Source organism: Acomys russatus, chromosome 17, assembly GCF_903995435.1.
Source record: "Acomys russatus chromosome 17, mAcoRus1.1, whole genome shotgun sequence".
In the NCBI taxonomy this organism is placed as follows: Eukaryota; Metazoa; Chordata; class Mammalia; order Rodentia; family Muridae; genus Acomys; species Acomys russatus.
In genome coordinates, this window is record NC_067153.1 from 47,374,437 (window position 1) to 47,393,995 (window position 19,559).

Here is a 19,559-nt window from a genome sequence, read left to right on the forward strand (position 1 = left end):
CCACGTGGACCCTCACACATACTCAAACCTGATATACAAACATGAACACACACACACACACACACACACACACACACACACACACAAATGTACAAGAGAAAGAACACAGGTGAGAATCAGACTCCTGTCCCTGTCCCATGAGTTAGTTAGGGCTAAAGCCGCTTGCTGACCTGGAATCTCATATGTCCTCACCTGAAGGCAAAAGTTGGTCCTGCCTCCAGCATTTCACTTCTGCCCAAGTCCCTTCTCTTTCCCTTGGTCACTGCCACTTGTCCTATCTCCCACCATGTGCAACTCAGCTTGGATGTCCCTGTTTCTCCCAGACATAGTTGGGCCCAGGAGCAGCTAAACTAAAGCCTGAAAGGGGAGGGGATACCAAAGACTATGGACGATGGGGCTGCTACTTTTGTGGCTGCCTAGGGAAAGTTTGTCTGAAGATGAAGCCCCAGAGGAATGGAAAGGAGGCCAGCCTGAGTCTGTCACCGGAGCCTGAGCCCTGAGCCCATCCTGGTTCACCCTTTGCAAACCTTCCAAACTTCCCTTTCTCCCTCATGGGAGTGTGGGAAACACAAGGAGCCATAAGCAGGGGCAGCCAACAAGTGGCTTCTGGATCCAGAGTCCACATGGAACTGAATATTTGAGTCTGAATCAACATTTTAAAATCTGGATTTCATCTCAAACAGTTCCCGCGTGAACAATACAGACGATCTGGGGACAGGTAGCCTGTGCCCTCCACAGTTCAGTCAGGAACCTACAAAGAAATGGTCGCCCAACTTGCCATCTCTCTCCCCACTGAGGCTGTTTGTGCTCGACACCTGTGACTGCTGGCATGCAGCTCGATGTCTCAGTCCATCTTCTGTAGCTCTGACCTCACTGGGTAGCTTATAGAGAGGCCTGCAAGCCTGTACTAAGGTGAAAACATGGGAGCAGTTTCTGTTTTAGAGGCCATGCTCTCTACACAGTAATTCCACTCTTGCATCCACAGGGGTGGGCTGGAGAGATGGCTCAGTGATTAAGAGCACTGTCTGCTTTTCCAGAGGTCCTGAGTTCAGTTCCCAGCACCCACCTGTGGCTCACAGGGCCTATGCTCTCCTGACCAAGCACCTTCTTTAAGCTCCACCTCCCATCACCATTGCACTGGGGCTCAACCTTCCAATGCCACTGCTGGGAAAGGCTTTGAGGCTTTCCATGCTCAAGTTTTCCCTACTGTGATCGCCAGTTTTCCTCCACTGCTTGCCAATCTAGATGTAGAACTCTCAGTTCCTTCTACAGCATCATGTCTACATGGATGCTGCCATGCTTCCTGCCATGATGACAATGGACTAAGCCTCTGAAACTGTAAGCCAGTCCCAACTAAATGTTTTCTTTTATAAGAGTTGCTATGGTCAGGCTGGGCATGGTGGCGCACACCTTTAATCCCAGCACTCGGGAGGCAGAGGCTGGTCAATTGTTGTGAGTTTGAGGCCAGCCTGGTCTACAAAGTGATCCAGGACAGTCAAGGCTACACAGAGAGACCCTGTCTCAGAAAAAAAAAAAAAAGAGTTGCCATGGTCATAATGATTCTTCACAGCAATAAAACCTTAAGACAGACAGACAGACACACACCACAGTAACACACACCATAGCAGTTCTACATATATACACTCATACACACACACATGCACAGACTTACAAATACATAGATACACATGCAAATACATATACACACAGACACACACAGGGGCACATACATATACATACAGCATACAGGACACACACACACACATATATATATATATATACATATATATATACACACACATATATACATGTATATATATATATATATATATATATATATATATATATATACATACACACACACACAGAAGTATGCATACACATAAGCACACCTTTCCTAGCTCTACCTGGAGGTCTCTTATGAATGTAAACTATGGATTTTAACAAGAATTTAAGACTCTTCCCCTCCGAAAGGACCTCTAAAATGAGATGACTGCATCATTCAACAGCTAAGTTTTCCTGCCGCTCTGATGCACAGTCCTTTATGTCCTGCTACAGAGTGGGCTACCATGGGAAGGGCACAGCCTTGTTGAGGATCTCTAAAGGTACACACTGAGGAGGCTGCTGCCAACCATTCTCCCTGCAGCGGCTTTATCAGTCTGTCATGGAGAACTGTGACTTGGGTATTAAAATGTAGCCACTGGCATGACACAAAGTCCAGAGATCAAAGAAAAATGGAGGCTGACTGACCATGAACCAAAGATGGTGCCTTCAAGCTTTGAGGGCATGGTCTGATTCTGCCTCAGTACCCTCAGGCAGGTGCTGAGATGCTGTGTCATGGAGGGAAGAGAACAGTGAGGCCTTGGCCCCTTTCCCTTAAAAGGCCACCAGGCACTCCACTGACAAACTCTTTCCTCGTGGCTTTTCCCTCTACCAGCTCCAGGGAACAGAGCTGGTAACACACCTTGCTTTCCTCAGAAGTGATTAGAGCAACTCTACTCTCTGGGGGAAGGTGATGAAGAGGGGAAAGACAGAGTAAGTATCTCAGGCTCTTCCCTAGAGATGTAATTAGTCTATCTCAGCAATCGCTCATTTTTAACTCTGTCATAATTTTCGTCAGCAGGTTAAGCTGTCAAGAGAGAAGTTAACAGTATTAATTAGTATGCAGATTCATCAAGCAATAAGAAACAGGAAGAAATCGTCTTGGGAGTAAAAGATATAGATCATTCCCAGCTGTCTCCCACTCCACGGTGGTGGGTATGGTGGATGGTGGAGGTCAGTCTGCTGTCCTCTCAGGCTTAGTGAAAGCCAGGCACACTGGTCATGAGGCAGTACAGGGCCAGCCTCCTCTGAGTCAGAGTTGTCAGCTTGGCCACAAGTCTTGAGACCTGTTGTTTTCAGGGGCACCTTGTCCTGTCTGGGTGTCTATATGCATTGTTAAATGCATACTGATATTTAACTTGTCACTGAAATTTTTTGTTAAAAAATTATATTTGGAGAGAGAGAGAGAGAGAGAGAGAGAGAGAGAATATGAATGGATGAATGAATGAATGAATGAATGAATGAATGAACGAACGAACATGAGAATATTAGGCTTGGCTGTAAGCACCTTTACTCAGTAGGTCATCTCCAGACCTAAAAATATAAACTACAGGGTGAAAGCCACAGCCAACCTTGAGTCCAGAAAAAAACAAACTGTCCCTCGCCAACCCCCCTCGCAAGACAGGGTGTCTCTGTGTAGCCCTGGCTGTCCTGGACCCATTTTGTAGACCAGCCTGGCCTCAAATTCACGGAGATCTGCCTGCCTCTGCTTCCCGAGTGCTGGGATGAAAGGTGTGCACCACCATGCCCATCTCTGAGTTCTTATTTCAATGCTTATTTACGTATCTTTCATGCTTTGAGAGGCATACACTTCCCATAGAAGATTCGATTACCAGCCCAGTGAGTGGGAACCTGTATGCAGTAAGTTCAGAGCAGAGGGAGGCTATAGGATAAACAGGAACCAAAGCATCGAGAGTCCCTCCTAGAAACAGCCTCAGGGCCACCACCAAAGCTCTGGAACCCTTTAGTGGCTCACCAAGTGTGATGGAGTTGATGGACATGAACTGATTTGCTGATCTACTTGGATTCTCCTGAAAGTTGCTGTTTTGTCTCCTGGTTTTCAGCAAACCCTTCGTGATTAGCTTGGGCCATGGGATCAGCTCAGGGAGGAATTGCCAATCTTTTCTACCAGGCAATGTCTTGGGGGAATCAGGTATTCAGTATGCCCTAGCCTGTGCACACTATTGCTGTGAACAAGACATGGGGTTAATTAGCTCCTGTGTGCAGAGGGTGGGAACTGAAGGGTGGAAAGGAAAAAAGGCAGAAAGAAGAATAAGGGTCAAACCCTGCTGATTGTTTGGGATGGGGTGGCAACGGCTTTAGCTAACAAGTAATTTCAGTACAATAGGGAACAAAAGGAGGACATAGACAGGTGGATTCCAGGAGCTCGCTGGCTAGTCAGTCTAGCCAAAAAGGCAAGCTTCGGGTCATAGAGATGCTCTGCTTTGTTTTGTTTTTAAATAAAGCGAAGAATAGCTAGGCGTGGTGGCGGATGCCTTTAATCCCAGCACTCAGGAGGCAGAAGCAGACAGCTCTCTATAAGTTTGAGGCCAGCCTGGTCTGCAGAGCAAGTGCAGGACAGCCAGAGAAGCCCTGTCTCAAAAAACAAAACAAAACAAAACAATAATAATATAGTAAAGTGAAGAATGGTAGAATGCACTTAATGTTGACCTCTGACCACAGGTGTATACTCATGCATATAACATACACATACACACACATGCATGTATACACACACACACATACACACACGAGGGCACAACTGTGTGGCTACACATAGAATTGCAGTGAGAAAATTTGTAAAAGCCTGAAACTACTGGAGGCTGCCAAAGCTAGGGAAAAGAGGGGCCATGGGCTATTGTCTAATTTTGGCTAAATATCACCTAAAGGTTCTGGAAATGGGTAGTGGTGAGGATAGCATGACACTATGAACGGATTTAATGCCACTGAGTGTACACTTTGCCTCTTAAACATGACATCAGGGCAAGACTGTCAGCTCATTCCACGAGACCACCACCACTCTGAAACCAAAGCCAGACAAAGACAACACAAGAAAACTACCACCCCACATCTCTTCTGAATGCTGTGCAGCAGTCCTCAGCAAAATGCTAGCAGACCATCCGGAAACTCATAAGGAGGCATTCACACCGTGACCAAATGGATTTGTCCTGGAATCCACAAGGATTCTTATCCTGGGGATGGAAATTTGGCTTAGCATCCAAAAATCAATTATGATACGCCAGGGTAATAGGATAAAGGACAAACCCCACAAGATCATCACAGCAAGGAAAAGCACTTGGCAACTGTAAAAGCCTTTCACAAAAACACTTGGCAAATCGGAAATGGAAGGGAATGTCCTCAACTGGAGAGAGATGGATGATCTGTGAAAAGCTGGTTACGCTGCACTTGATAGCAGAAGGCTGAACCCCTCCTAAGTCAGGAACAAGAATGTCTTGCCCAGACACACTTACACTCAGCATGTCACTGGAGGATCCAGGCACAGTGATGAGACAATGACAAGACACACAGAGCACCTGGGCTACATAAAGGACTCGAGCCTGTGTACAGAAAACGTTAAGAGACTGACAACTGTGGGGAGCAGTGGGCAGATTCAGCAGAGTTCCAGGCTGCAAGGTCAGGATCAGGTTCAACTGCGTTTCTCCAGTGAAGCTGTGAAACTGGGGTAAAGGAGACAATTCCAGTAATGACCAGAATCTGACACACCGTTTAGGATGGCACTGAAACAGGAGAAGTAAGGAGCTGTACACCAAAACCTACAAGAGATGTTTTTTTAATTAAAAATTAAAGACCCAAAGCCATGTTGGGTGGTACATTCCTTTAGTCCCATCATTTGGGAGGCAGAGGCAGATGGATCCCTGAGGCCAGCCTGGTCTACATATCAAATTCCAGACCAGCTAGAACTGTACAATAAAACTCTGTTTCAAAAGAAAAGAAAAGAAAAGAAATATAGAAAGGAAAGGATCGAAACTAACCAAACAAAAAGCCCAAACAGATAAAAATTATCTGTGTTGGATAACTTATTGTTTGGACGACAATCCCCCCCCCCCTTTTTTTTTTTTGGTCTTTTTGTTGAAATTGACAAGCTGATCCTAAAATTTGTAAGAAAACATGAAAAAGAACAAACTCAGAAGCCCTCATTTCCGGATTCCAAATTGTAGTACAAACTACACCAAGCCAGTGTGGTCTCGTCTAAGAATAAACATCTGGAGAATAGGACTGATTGTCAAGAACCAAAACTTCAAATGCATGGCCAGTGATTTTGCTAAGTATGCAGAGATTATGCAATGGAAATAGAAGAGTCTTTCTAACAGTTGGTGATGGGACTAGATCCTCCTCATAAACACAGTCAACAGTGCAGACAGGAGCATATATGTAACTTCAGAAGCTAAGTGAAGAGTAACATTAGTCTGTATAACAGCAAGAACCCTTCCCACCCCCCTTTTATTGAAAATAGAGTTTTTTTTCTCACATAGTATATCCCGATTCTGATTTCCCCTACCTCTACTATTTCCAGTTCCTCTCCCACCTCCCTTCCTGTCCAGATCCACTCTCTTTCTGTCTCCCATTAGAAAACAAACATGTTTATAAGAGGTAATAAAATATAATACAATTAAACAAAAACTATCACATCAGAGTTAGATAAGACAAACAAACAGAAGGAAAAGAGCCCAAGAGAAGGCATAAGAATCAGAGAGCCACCCAATCACACACTTAGGAATCCCATAAAAACACTAAACTGGAAGCCATAATATACATGCACAGGACCTGGTATGGACTGGTGCTGGCTCTGTGCATGTTGCCTCAGTCTCTCTGAGTTCATATGACCTTTGATCACATTGCTAACCTAGAGGGCCTTGTTTTCTTGGTATCCTCCAGCCCCTCTGCCTCTTACACTCTTCCTGCCTTCTCTTCTGTGGAGTTCTCTGAGGCTTGAGGGGATGGATTTGATGGAGACATCCCACCTAGGGCTGAGTCTCCTAAGCTCTCTCAGTGTCTGCATAATGCCTGCTACAGGTCTCTATTTTCCATCTTCTGCGGGAAAAAGCTTCTCTGATGATGGCTGAGCAGGGCACTGGCCTATGAGTATAGCAGAATGTCATTAGGAATATATATCATATATATATAGTATTTGGTTTCTGGGCTTTCTAGTCTCTGGTTTTTGGCTATCCATGAAGTGTCGGGTATGAGTTCCATCTAGTGGAGTGGGTCTTAAGTCAAATCAGATATTGGTTAGTCCCACAAGCTTTGTGCCATTGCCCTAGCAGATCTTGCAGGCAGGAAACCATTGCAGATCAAAGGGTTTGTGGCTGGCTTAGTGTTTATGTTTCTCTTTTGGTAGTATGAAGAGTGCCTTCCTGTACTAAAGGCAGCAGAACAAAGGGTAAAGGCTCTATTTAGGTACCAGCTCAATATCTCCATGTTCAATGAGTTGGGTAGGTACTGAGCAAGAACCTATCTTAAAAAGTTACTGTATTATGTCTTTATCCTACATAGAAAATAAATAATACATTGTCATAAACCTTATGCTTGTGGGAAGCTGGGAGATGGCTCAGTGGACAAGTATGCTTGCTCTGTAAGCATAAGGACCTGATTTTGAACTCTCAACACCCATGTTAAAAACCCAGACGTGACTACAAAAGCATGAAGCCCTAGCAAGGGATCGCGGAGAAAGGAAGATCACAAGAGCTGGCAGAACACCAGCCTTGTCAATCTGCTTCAGTAAGGGACCCTGTCTCAAAGCAATAAGGTAAAGAGCTACAGGTATGACATCCTAGTCTGGCCATCCAGGCACATGAACACCTTACAGATGTGTATGAAACACACACACACACACACACACACACACACACACACACCTGCCAACCTGAGTTCAATCCCCAGAACCCAAATGCTGGAAGGAAAGAATGGGCCCTGCAAGTTGTCTTCTGGCCCCCTCATGCTTGTCATGGCACACCGTGTGTATTCATACACACGAATAAATGTAAAAAACTAAAAACCTTTTGCTTGACACAAGAAATTCTAGATTAGGCATATGGAGGGAGGGAGGGAGGGAGGAAGGGAGGGAAGAAAGGAAGGAAGAAGGAAAGAAGGAAGGAAGGGAGGGAAGGAATGTTGTTTTGGATTCAGAGAACTGATTACACTTTATTATGAAGGACCTTTGGGAAGGCCAGACCATGGTACAAGTAGGTGTAGCCTTAAAACAAGTGCATGAAATTCTAGCTCTGCCCTTCTTCGTTAAAGCCAATTTTCTGTGAGAAATCTGGATCTGACCACTTCTGTATTACAAAGAGATATAAACAAGCATTTGTTGAACTCACTGAGATTCTGGGCTCGGGGAACTCTGTTGTACATCCAGTCTCCCCAGAACAGTGAAAAGCATTTTAATTCACCTGGGACTGGCTTTCAATTGGGACTTGTGTCTATAAGAGGAGATGTTTTCTGATAAGCCATAGCCCATGGGGGGTGGGGGGAGGAGGTTACTTCAGAAACATTCTATTTTTAAGTTCTGATGGTACGCTACCCTTGGTCCACGAACAAAAATCTTCCTGGTTTAGAACACCATTACAGGGCTTAACAGGTCAAAATCTCGGGATATACACATATTAGACTTTTAAAAAATGTTTTTATGCATTTGCCTGCATGTATGCATGTGCACCACCACATGCCTGTGGAGGCCAGAAAAGGGCACTGGACCCCCTGGATCTGGGGTTACAAATGGTTGTGAGCACTCTGGTGGGTGCCCAGAACTGAAGCCACATCCTCTGGAAGAGCAGCCACACTCTTACCCTCTGAGCCACCTCTCAGCCCCACATATTAGGTCTTTAATGTACACTAATGAGAACAGTCACAAGATGCTCGTGTACATATATGGGTTTAATAAAACCATGAATTCTCACCAATAGTGGACATTCCATGGCCACAGACTTTCTGCCTTCCTAACAGTTGACAACAATTTAGTTTTGGTGTAAATTCTGAGGATACCCACCTCTTGGCAGAACCCTAAAAGTGTTGATGAGGTGAAAGACCAAGGAAGGGTCCTATTCTGATGTGTAGGGACATTCAAGGGCAAAACCACTTAGTTTCTTTGTGGAAATGCCTCCTAGTGGTAGAATGGAGTACTGCTCTCAGAAGAGGTAATGATGGAGAAGGCAGATGGGTGTGCCAGATCTGGCATGTGTACAGCCTTTCAGTTGGATGATAAAATGGCCTCTTAGCTCATCTTCCCTTGTCACTGTTCTTAGGCTTCTTGAAGCATTGCACAGCATGTCCTGTGCTTGATCCCTAGGACAAAATTAAGATGCTCCCTGACCTTCAAGTTAAAGGAAACTTAAGTTATTCAGGATTTACTTTGGAATTCTAAAACAACGATACATTTATAGCTCATAGAGAAGAGCAAGGAATTTCTATAATTGTGATATCCAAAACGGTGGTGTCACATACTGTGTTAGTCATTTTTCTGTTGCTGTGATAAAACATGACCAAGGTAACTTATAGAAGGAAGAGTTAATGTGTGGACTCGCAGTTCCAGAGGGAGAAGAATCCATCACCATCACAGTAAGGAAGTGTGGCAGCTGGAAGGCATGGCAACAGGAGCAGCAAACTGAGAGCAGGGGACAGAACCAACTAGGAATGTCCTGTGGCTTTTAAAACCCCAAAGCTGGCCGGGCATGGTGGCGCATGTCTTAAATCCCAGCACTCAGGAGGCAGAGTCAGGCGGATCGCTGAGAGTTTGAGGCCAGCCTGGTCTACAAAGCGAGTCCAGGACAGCCAAGGCTACAGAGAGAAACCCTGTCTTGAAAGATCAAACAAACCAAAAACCAAAACAAAAGCAGGTGATATACTTCTTCTAAGAAGGCCACACCTCCTAAGCTTGTCCAAATAATACTTCTAACAGGAGACTAAGTGTTCAAATGCCTAAATCTCTGGAGGACATCTCATTCAACTCAACACACTGCCAAAATGCAATCAAGAGACCCAGGCAGCGCTGTGCTAGCAAATGTTTAACAAGTGGCTCTCTCAATAAAGTCTCGGTTTGTGATGTTTGCCAATTACTGGGCTGTAAACACTCCCATGATTATGAATTCAAACCAAGAGCTTGATGTGATTAAGTGGAGAATTGCAGAGAGAGGTGCACAGCCAGTTCCACCAGGAGAGCACACTCTAGTCTTAGGGGGACGTGGGCCGAGGATGTGACTTGTAAGCATATAAGCTTAAACCAAGTTAATCACATTTTATCTTATTTGAAGGAATGCTGAGCAGACTAAAGGAATGGTGACCATGAAAAAACATAAGAGGAAAGAATAAGGAGCCGAACTGGCAGTGTCTGTCTGGGTAACTGACCAGGAATAGGGTACCCCAGCTGGGACCACAAGCTGTACCTCTGAGACACAACCTGTGCATCATGGTGACTGCATGAGATTAGAAACAGAACTCTATTGGTACAGGCAACTTTCAGACTCAAACTCACTTTCTCTTGAAGAGTTATCGTCTGTCCAGGGGAGAGAACCCAGGCTCTACTAACCAACAGTTCACTGCACAGTGTGTCATTCGTTTTTTTTTTTCTAACTAGCTGTCATTCACAAACAGTCTCATTCACTCCCTCATCACACTTTGCTTTGGTGGCAGTACACTCCAGGGGTCTCCATATTTTAAGACCTTGCAGGCTCTGGGCAGCTCCTCCTTCTGGCTCCAGGCCTGGTACAGATCAGCTGATACCTGGAGTGGGTAGCAAAGGCAGCACTTTGGCTTCCTGGTCAGCCTTCAGCGCCTCCAAATAGGTGTTCTTGTCCCACTGTCTTTCTGGCTATTCTTAGGAGATAGGTCTGATACAACATGCCTTTGAGAATACCCTTCCACACCTAAGATTTTATTTATATGTCATAGTTAGTTCAAATGACACACTGTATGGTTTTTCTCAACACAGGAAGAAGTGTGTCCACAAAGGCATCCACACAGCCTCCATTCCTCCACTGAGCAAAGGAGGAAACAAAAACTGCAACAGTGTGCAGAGGCTCCTTCCAGCCATGGGCTACTTTCTGCTAATAACGATGAAGAGCAGAGAGAGGGCGAGGACGCCTAGCAATGGGACCTACCTTCAAAGTTAAAGTCCATATATGGGGTGGCCTCTGTCCTCTTAACATTTATGTGCTTAAAATTGGACTCTGCTCTGTGTCAATGCTGCCACCTGCCATAGGCCTTGGTGCTTGCTGGGGGCCAGAGGGCACATTAATTAGCTTCAGCACTATACATCTGGGTGACTTCACTATGCAGACACCAGAGGGGGCAGACAGACTGACAGCTGGAGATTTGAAGCACAACCACACAGGAAGCAGCTTTAGAAAGCCCATTGTTGGATCAGCAGAAGAGAGGAGCTTTCCCAGTGCCCGCACCACCAGCTTCACTTATGTGCAAATTGCTGTGTATGAAGGCCTACATGGTCTGGGACTGGAACACAGATAGGATGACATCATAATTCTGGGAACCCTGAAAAACAGTGTATAAAAACCCATCTCTAAACATCCTGGCACACTTAGCAACCAAGCATCCCTCTTTCTTAAAATCCTAGATCCTGACAAAGGCCATGTGTAGCAGCGAATGACCCCCAAAACTATGGAATCACATTCATCCTTCTTGCTTCTAGTAGTATCTTACACTTTTGGCTTTGAAAGGTCATTTTGAGGAAAGGTTTTATGAACCCCAGGCTGACCTCCAACTCACTATACAGCTCAAAGATGACCTGGAGCTCCTCATTGTCCTGCTCCTACTTCCCAAGTGGTGGTATTACAGGCTTGCACCTCCTACCTGTGATATTCGATGCATAGGAGTGAACTCAGGACTTGGTGCCTGGCAGCAAGCACTCCAACTGAGCAACAGCCTCAGCCCAACTTGGAAACTCAACTGTCTTTTATACCTTATGAGGACAGTGTGAAAACACCTAGAAACATGTCCTCATCTCTAATTCTCTCCATAATCCTGTGGCCCATTGTTTGCGGGATCCCTGGATGTCTTCATCTTTGGTGTGTTCCACACAACATATACATTAAGAAAAACCTTCCTTCATTCAAATAAGTGCCCCCACTGCAGGAGAAAGGCGCTAAGTGAAGGCTCGCTGCATTTTCCAGCAGGGAGATGCAAGGAAATGCCAGGAGCTCCTGGGATGCCTTCCACACTGACAGCAGCCCTCTTTACATTTAGAGGCCAAGGGAAGGAAACTATTGGCATACTTGTTTTCCCAATTTATTTATTTATTTATTTTTAGTTTTTCGAAACAGGGTCTCTGTGTAGCCTTGGCTGTCCTGGACTCAATTTGTAGACCAGGCCGACCTTAAACTCACAGCGATCCACCTGCCTCTGCCTCCGAGTGCTGGGATTAAAAGAGTACACCAATGTGCCTGGCCCGTTGGCATACTTTTAAAGTTTATTTCTATTCTGGGTTCTTTAAATCTCTTTCTTCCTTCTTCACCCCAATTCCTTCCAACTTCCCAACACTAGATAGGTGATAAAGAAGGTTAGTGGGGAGGGGGGTTGTAGTTTTCCTTAGCTACTTCCTGCCGTCCAGGGTCATCAGGTCCCTTGGGGCAAGTCCAATCCTCATTTCAGGAGCTCTCCAACTTCTTCTAGTCCAACTGCACCAACAGCAGCCAGGAGCAGCAGAGGGAAAACACCAGCAGCCGCCTTCTTTCTCGGAGCCCCCCCAGTCGTTCTCCTGATCTGGCTTTTATCCCCCTAGCAAAGACCATGTCCCCGCACAAGGCACTTCACAGCTGACAAGCATCACATGCCCTCTCAGGAGGCCGTTATCAGCTGTGGACAAACTGAAGCAGCCCCCAAATCCCACACCTGGGATTAAAACAGACATGTTTACATAGAAGCCAGAACACCCACAGCAGGAGACACCCTGAGAGCAAGCAAACATGAGGTAACGGTGTAAGGCCGCCACTGCCGCCCTTCACCCACACCACACTCCAATTGCTTGCCTTTTGTGACTTGTACAGTTAGCCCCCACCAGGTGTATGTATGTGCCTATGCCATGGTGAACCTATGGAGGTCAAAGGACAAGCTGCTGGGTCAGTTCTCTCCTTCTAGCATGTGGGACTGAACTCAAGTCATCAGGTTTGGCAGCAAGTGCCTTGCTCACGGAGCTCTCTCACTCCCCTATTCCCTCATGTTTTGAGACAGGGCCTCTCATTGAACCTGGGCTCACTTGTTTGACTAGCCTGGGCTGGTCAGCAATTCCAGGGATCTTGTCACCTATCTCTGCCATGCCTTTCACCAGCACCAGGGGCACAGGCACGCACAGCTTTTATGTGCTGAGGATTCAAAGTCAGGTTCTCAAGCTTATGGGGCAAACACTCTATTGACTGAACTATCTCCATAGCCCTCTAAGATGCTTAAAAAAATGCTTTCTACTGAATTTGACCTTTAACCATGCCGTGCATGTATAAAAGGCATTGTGATTACTCACACTTTCCCATCATAATCCCACCTCTCCATTCCTCTGCTCCACAGCTCCTTCTCATAGGCATGTCTTTTATGGTTTAGTTAATCAGGATCACTATGTGCTTAGAACTGTTACAGCCAGGTTGGCCCCTCAGTGAGTGCAAAGCTGAGGACAATAACTAGTCTTGTACAAGCTCATGGTAGGCAGCCTCGGCTTCCGTGAAGCCATGCTCAGCAGACAGCATTCCACTGCCCTCTCCTTATTTTCCAGCTCTTAAACATTTCCTCTGTGCCCACTTCCACAATTTCACAAAGACCTGTGAGTCTTAGAGAGGATGGTACAAGTGTCCTGCCTGGGGCTGAGCATTCAGTCATCACTCCTTAGCACCTTCAACAGCCATGTGTCATCGCATTCACCGTCATTCATTGCAAAAAAGAAGCTTCTTTTAGGCTTATAATATGGGAATAGCATTTGTCTGTGGGTACATATGTAGGTATCTAGAAGGCAGCTTGACATCATGGCAATTTAGCTAAACAACAGTTGTATGTTCACCCCTAGGTCCTCCGACCGACCTCCTCAGCTATGGGTTTTGGCCTGTGTTTACAACATGAGGCATGAATTCTTTCTGGAGGGCAGTGCCTCAAATTAAGAGTCACCCACTATTGCACCAGTTGGACATCTTGCCTGGCAGCTTGGTACTGTAGTTTGTAGGGCTCACCTCTGGGTAAAACAATTGATGCTTTTCCTCCCTGCCACCACCCCTAAGCCCGTTTAACACCATCCGGTACCCTGAAAGCTAGCTAGTAGTGTAAAATGCTTTTGTCTAAATAAAACTAACGTCATTTCTTAATACCCAGACAGAGCTTTCTGAACTAGTAATAAAATCTATAGAAAACTTAGCAAATGTCATACTTCATTCAGCAAAACCATCCATCTTAAACCTCCCCAAACAACAACAACTGGGGATCCAGTGTTCAGATGCTTATGGGGTGCAATTCTTATTCAAAACACCACAGCATCTTTTCACTGGATGAGGTCCTAGAGCAAAGAGGAGGAGCATGCAAAGCACCAGCATCCATCTCTGCTTCCTCACTACAGATGCAATGTGACCCAGCTGCCTCACACTCCTGCCACGATGCTCTGTACCCACTTCAACTGTAAGCCAAAATAACCCCTTCCCCTCTGAAGATGTTTTTGTCTGATAGATAGATCGCAGCAACAAGAAAAGTCCCAGATTCCTGAGACTCAAGCATTAAGGAAGACTGTGTCTAAAAGAAGAGTTTCCCAAACAGGTGGTTTTGTTGTTGGTGGTGGTGGTTTTTTGTGTGTTTGTGTTTTGGTTTTGGCTTTGGTTTTTGGTTTTTCAAGACAGGGTTTCTCTGTGTAACAGCTCTAACTGTCCTGGAACTCACTCTGTAGACCAGGCTGGCCTCGAACTTACAGAGAACCGCCTGCCCCTGCCTCCCAAGTGCTGGGATTAAAGGTGTGCATCACTATGCCCGGCTCCCAAACAGGTGTTAACCAAGAGAAAGCTACTATTGGTATTTCATTCTAAGAGAGAATGACAAGACAGAAAGCAATACTGGAGGAAGAGGCTCTCAAGGAACACTTTTTCATAAAGGCATATTTAAAACCGAAATAACATCATCTCCAAGTACAAGCCAAGATTAACCAAATTACAAAGAGGAATTTGCAAATCCACAAAGTGAAAGAATATAGTTTTTCTCCAAGGATATAATGAGCATTTATAAAAAATACTACACACTAAAACTCAACTAAGCCAAAGCCTTCATATAATTAACAAGTATTTCTTAAACTCAGTTTAATAAAAACGGAAATCGATAGCAAAAATAAGGCTAAAAGGATCATACAATTTAAATTTAAACAATAGAACTCATGAATCAAGTAAGTGAAAACACGTAACTTTGGACTGAACATTATTTTTGTGATGCTGAGGACTGAATAGAGGGACATATTCTTAGACATCTTTTTAAGCACCATCTGCTTGTCTAAAGACCTCTTTGGCCCTCATACTTCCTTTGTAATCTCATGACATGTACTCCCCACCCATATGTACATATAGAAATTAAAATCTGGGGTCCACATTAGATAAAACGTGGTGTTTGCCTTAGCTTGTGTCACTCTACTTAATATAGCAATTACCAGTTCCACCCACTTCCTGCAAATACCATGATCTCATTTTTCTTAAAGACTGAATAAAATTACACTGTAAATATGTACCAGTTTCTTTATCCATTCATCTATTAATGGGTATCTAGGCTGATTCCATTTCCCAGCTATTGTAAACACTGCTTCAGTAAACATGACTGTAGTGACATCACTGTGGTAGGACTTAGTCGTTTGGGTATATACCACATTGGGAGTGGCAGAGCTGGGTCATATGGTAGTCCATTTTTAGGGTTTAAACCAATAGAAAGTCTTTATTAGTTGATTGGTGACTACACAAGGCATTCAAATCCCAGTGTAGCCCCAAACTTTACTCAGTGAGCTTTTAAGCACAAAAACTATATTCTGGGTTGACTTCAGCTAACCAAGGTTAGTACATTTGGAGACCATGGAACTATGGACTTTGATGGGTTAGGTTTGTTTTTATTTTGACAAGTGGTACTGTCTGCATGCTAAATTTTATGACCTGAATGGCACCTCCATCAATGAAGTCAGTTGTGTTACAGTCTGGGCCTACTAAGGTCTGGGGGACTATTATGGAGGGTTGTGAGCTGTTCTGTGATGCTGAAAATTGAATCTGGGTCCTCTGAACGAACAGTGCTTTTAAACACTGAACCACTATGCCAGCCTGTTTAAGAATCTTATATGAAGTGGCACAGTATTCGCATATGTATTTTATTTTCAGGTTTTGCTGTTAGAGAAAGGATCTCACTGACAGTTCAACATGGCCTTGAACTTGCAATCCTGTTCCAGTTCCCAAATTATCAAAACTGCCTACAAGCTGGAAGAATGCAGGCAGGTTTCACACTAACATCTAACTCCAATGAACCTGGCTTTTAGCTAGGCTTCTGTTCCTCAATACTGAATAGTGCAATTACAGGTGTAGGCTACTACCTCCAATTTACTTACGGTTTTTGTTTTATAGCACTGGGACTGGAACGTAGGGCCTCACGGATGCTAGGCGAGTGCTTTACCTCTAAGCTACATCTCCAGCCCTTTTTGGGTTTTCTTTGGTTCGCTTTTGGGGTTTTGAGATAGGGTCTCATTATGTAGCTCTGGCTGTCCTGGAATTATGTAGAATGGGCTAGCCTGGAATTCAGAGAGATCCTCCTGCCTCTAACTCTCAAGTGCTGGGATTAAAAGTATGCACCACCGTGGCCAGCCTTTTTTTTTTTTTTTTTTTTTTTTTTTTTTGAGAGGGTCTAAATTGCTCTGGCTGGGTTTGAATTATATCTGTGGCCCAGAGAGGCCTTAATTTTGATCCTCCTGCCTCAACTGTCTGAATGGCTAGGATTTATAGAGGGTCTTCCTGTTTCTCTGGCTGGCCTGGGTTGACCTTCTTGCCTCAGCTTTCCAGTAACCCAGTAATTGGACATCACCATTACCTGACTGGTTTCTGATACTTAAACTATCTCTGGAGTATTTATATTACCAAATACTATGTTAATGACATAGTTGAAATGTGTAGAGAATGACAAAAAAATCTGTACATGTTCAAGACAATTTTTCAGAATATAAATAATTTGTAGTCAGCTGAGCCCAGAACCCATGTATGCATTAAGTGCAAGCAATTTTCTTCTCTTTCTCTCTGGTGGGTTTGGGGATTGAATCTAGAACTTTCCGTATGCTAGGCAAGTACTCTACCACTGCGCCAGCTAGTCTTCTTATGCAGTTTTCGTCAAAGGATTAATGGATGAATCTACTACTCAACTGAAGGCCTTAATTGTTACTCACGAGGCTATTTTTAATTCATTGGTACAGAATTTTGTATATTATGTAAAATAATATGTATATGATGTAAAATAAGCTTATTTTTAATTCATTGTACTATAAAATTTTATCACAAGAATATACATCCTAGGTTCAATAGCTAGATAAGGTAAAATATTTAGATAAGGTCTTCAAAAACTTCAGAGACCTACAGAATATGGCATTTAAAGATTTTTTTTGTTTTTGTTTTTAGGATTCTTTGAAAATGAGATAGGTTGACTCCTGGCAACACCCAGCCTGCCTCAAAGAAGGTAATGAGCATTGAGGAACCTCCTTATGGAGATGGCTTCAGATGTGGCAAACTAGCCACTGGGCAAAAATGTCCTTGTTTTCGGCCACAGTCAGCATTCTGCCTGAAATGGGCAAGCTCGGATGCAGGTGTTGACAGCCAAACTCTGCCAAGACAGGGTAGACAAGTCCTCAATAGTCCCTGCTTCACAAATATGCCTATCAGATATACTGGACCAGAAGGCTGAAGATGCTCCAACGTGTTAGATCAGGCAGCAAAGCATCCCTGTCATTTTTTTCATTTTGGAATGTGTTAACCTGCACTTCCTGTTTACTCAGGTAATTAATCTTATTCCTTCTCAAGTCTCTGATGGGGTTGAAGACAGCAAAACATTATGAGTAAAACATGAATATAAGGATTGTTTTGTGGTTCTTGTGTGTGTGTATTGTATATTGGTGTAATAATATAAATGTATAGGTAAAAGGTTTTTGGTTTTTTTTAAATTATTATTAGACTAAAAAGGGGAGTTAGAGGAGAGAAGCTGCCCGAGAAGGATCAGATTTGGCAAGTGCTTGGGATATATGTAGGTTATGAGGATTAGAGTGGTTTATTTTAGTTTCTTGTTAGATTAGTAGCAGTTTAAATTCTGCCCAGCTTAGTGCTTGCAGCTTTGAATTGTGTTTCAGTCTCTTTGTGTCAGCTATTGGCTTCCTAGGTGGAACAGATAAAATTGTAATACCTGAAAATAAGAGACTAGATTTCCTTTTTGGAACCCTTTTTCTCCTCTTCCTAAAGTTAGGGACTATTGTGCTAGAACTGCTTATTTTCTTTTTTCTGAAAACGACCACAGTGCCTTCTGGCTAACATTCTCTTTAAACCTTAAGCAGAGGAGAATTTGACCAACCAGAAATCCCTTTGTACAGGTGAACTTGGTACTGCAGCGCTTGAGAGTGCAGTAAAAGACCAAAAGAAAAAAAAACAAAACAAAAAAAACACCGGTCCTAATTCAGGACGCAGGTGTTCAAACAGCAGCTTTAGAATCTCTCCGCAGACTTGACGTCCTGGGTGTTCCCCACTGGTTGTACAGCTTTGGTCAAATTTACTTTCACCTCCACAGCCTCCCAAGGAGTAAAAGAAATCTGTGGATGTCTAGCACGTGACAGCAACTGGGGCAGGTGACCCATGCGGTCTGGCCCTCAGGGCTCTCGAGCCCCATATCAGGACGGGCCACCCCCAGTTTCCCCTCGCCATCCCACCCCACCCCCCACCCCCCCAGCTGCCCAAGGGCCATCCGCGTGCGAATCACGCTGCACACGCCTCGTGTTTCCCCAGATTCGCGGTCTGTCTCCTCAGCCGCCCACCCCACCATCAGAGGCCTCCGCCAAAGTCACCGACTGACCACAGATCTTCCTACCAGCGTCCCAAAAAGCTTTCGGCGCGCCAGACGGCGGCCGGCACGTGACCAACGTGTTTAGCCCGCGCTGGCTCCGCAGCCACACCCTGCGCTCCCAGCGCGCACGCGCGAGACCCGACGCCCCACCCTTCGACCGTTTCCAGGGAGGGCGTGCGCATGCGCCACGTGACACCCGGCGGCCCTTAGGAAGAGGCACCGGCGGCTGAGGCGCCGAAGCGCTTGCGCAGTAGCTGGACGCGGGCGTTTCTTGTCTTTTTTTTTTTTTAATTTTCCCCCTGGGATTGGTTCTGAGGGGTATATTCGAGTTATAAGATGGCGGCTCGGAGCGCTCTCTTCACAGTTCAGTAGCGGCTTCAGGCTAAGCGGATGTCTCTTCCCCTCAGTGTTGGACTCAAGAGACACGAAGTCCTTGGAGGCGCTCAGCGCACCGGAAGCTCCTAGCGGCCGCAACCGCGACCGCCGCCTCGGCCCTGCTCGCCGCGGCACCCGGAACCCAGCGCGATCTGCCGCGGCCGCCCAGGAGGTGAGGGCCGGGCGGGCCGGGAGGGCGGGGCGGCGGCGGCCTTGGCGACGCGGCCGACTGTTTGTGAAGCCGGGGCCGGGCCTACCCTGCGAGCCGCGGCGTCCCTCCGGCCAGAGGAGGGCTCGGCGGGGCGCGGGCCTCGGCCCGGGTGGAGGTAGGCGGCGGCGGCGGCGGCAGGGCTGCCCTGGGCCACGCCGGCCTTCATTCCTCACATCGTCGTCGTCCCCTTGGCTGGCCCTGGGGTCCACTCACCGAGTTCCCAAGCCGTTGGTCACCCGGGTTCGACCAGAGCCAGTTTTGAGGTTTGGCCTTTCCGGGGCGTTGCTGTGACCTCGATCGGCCGGATCCAGCATAGCCGAAGCAGTGTTTTTAC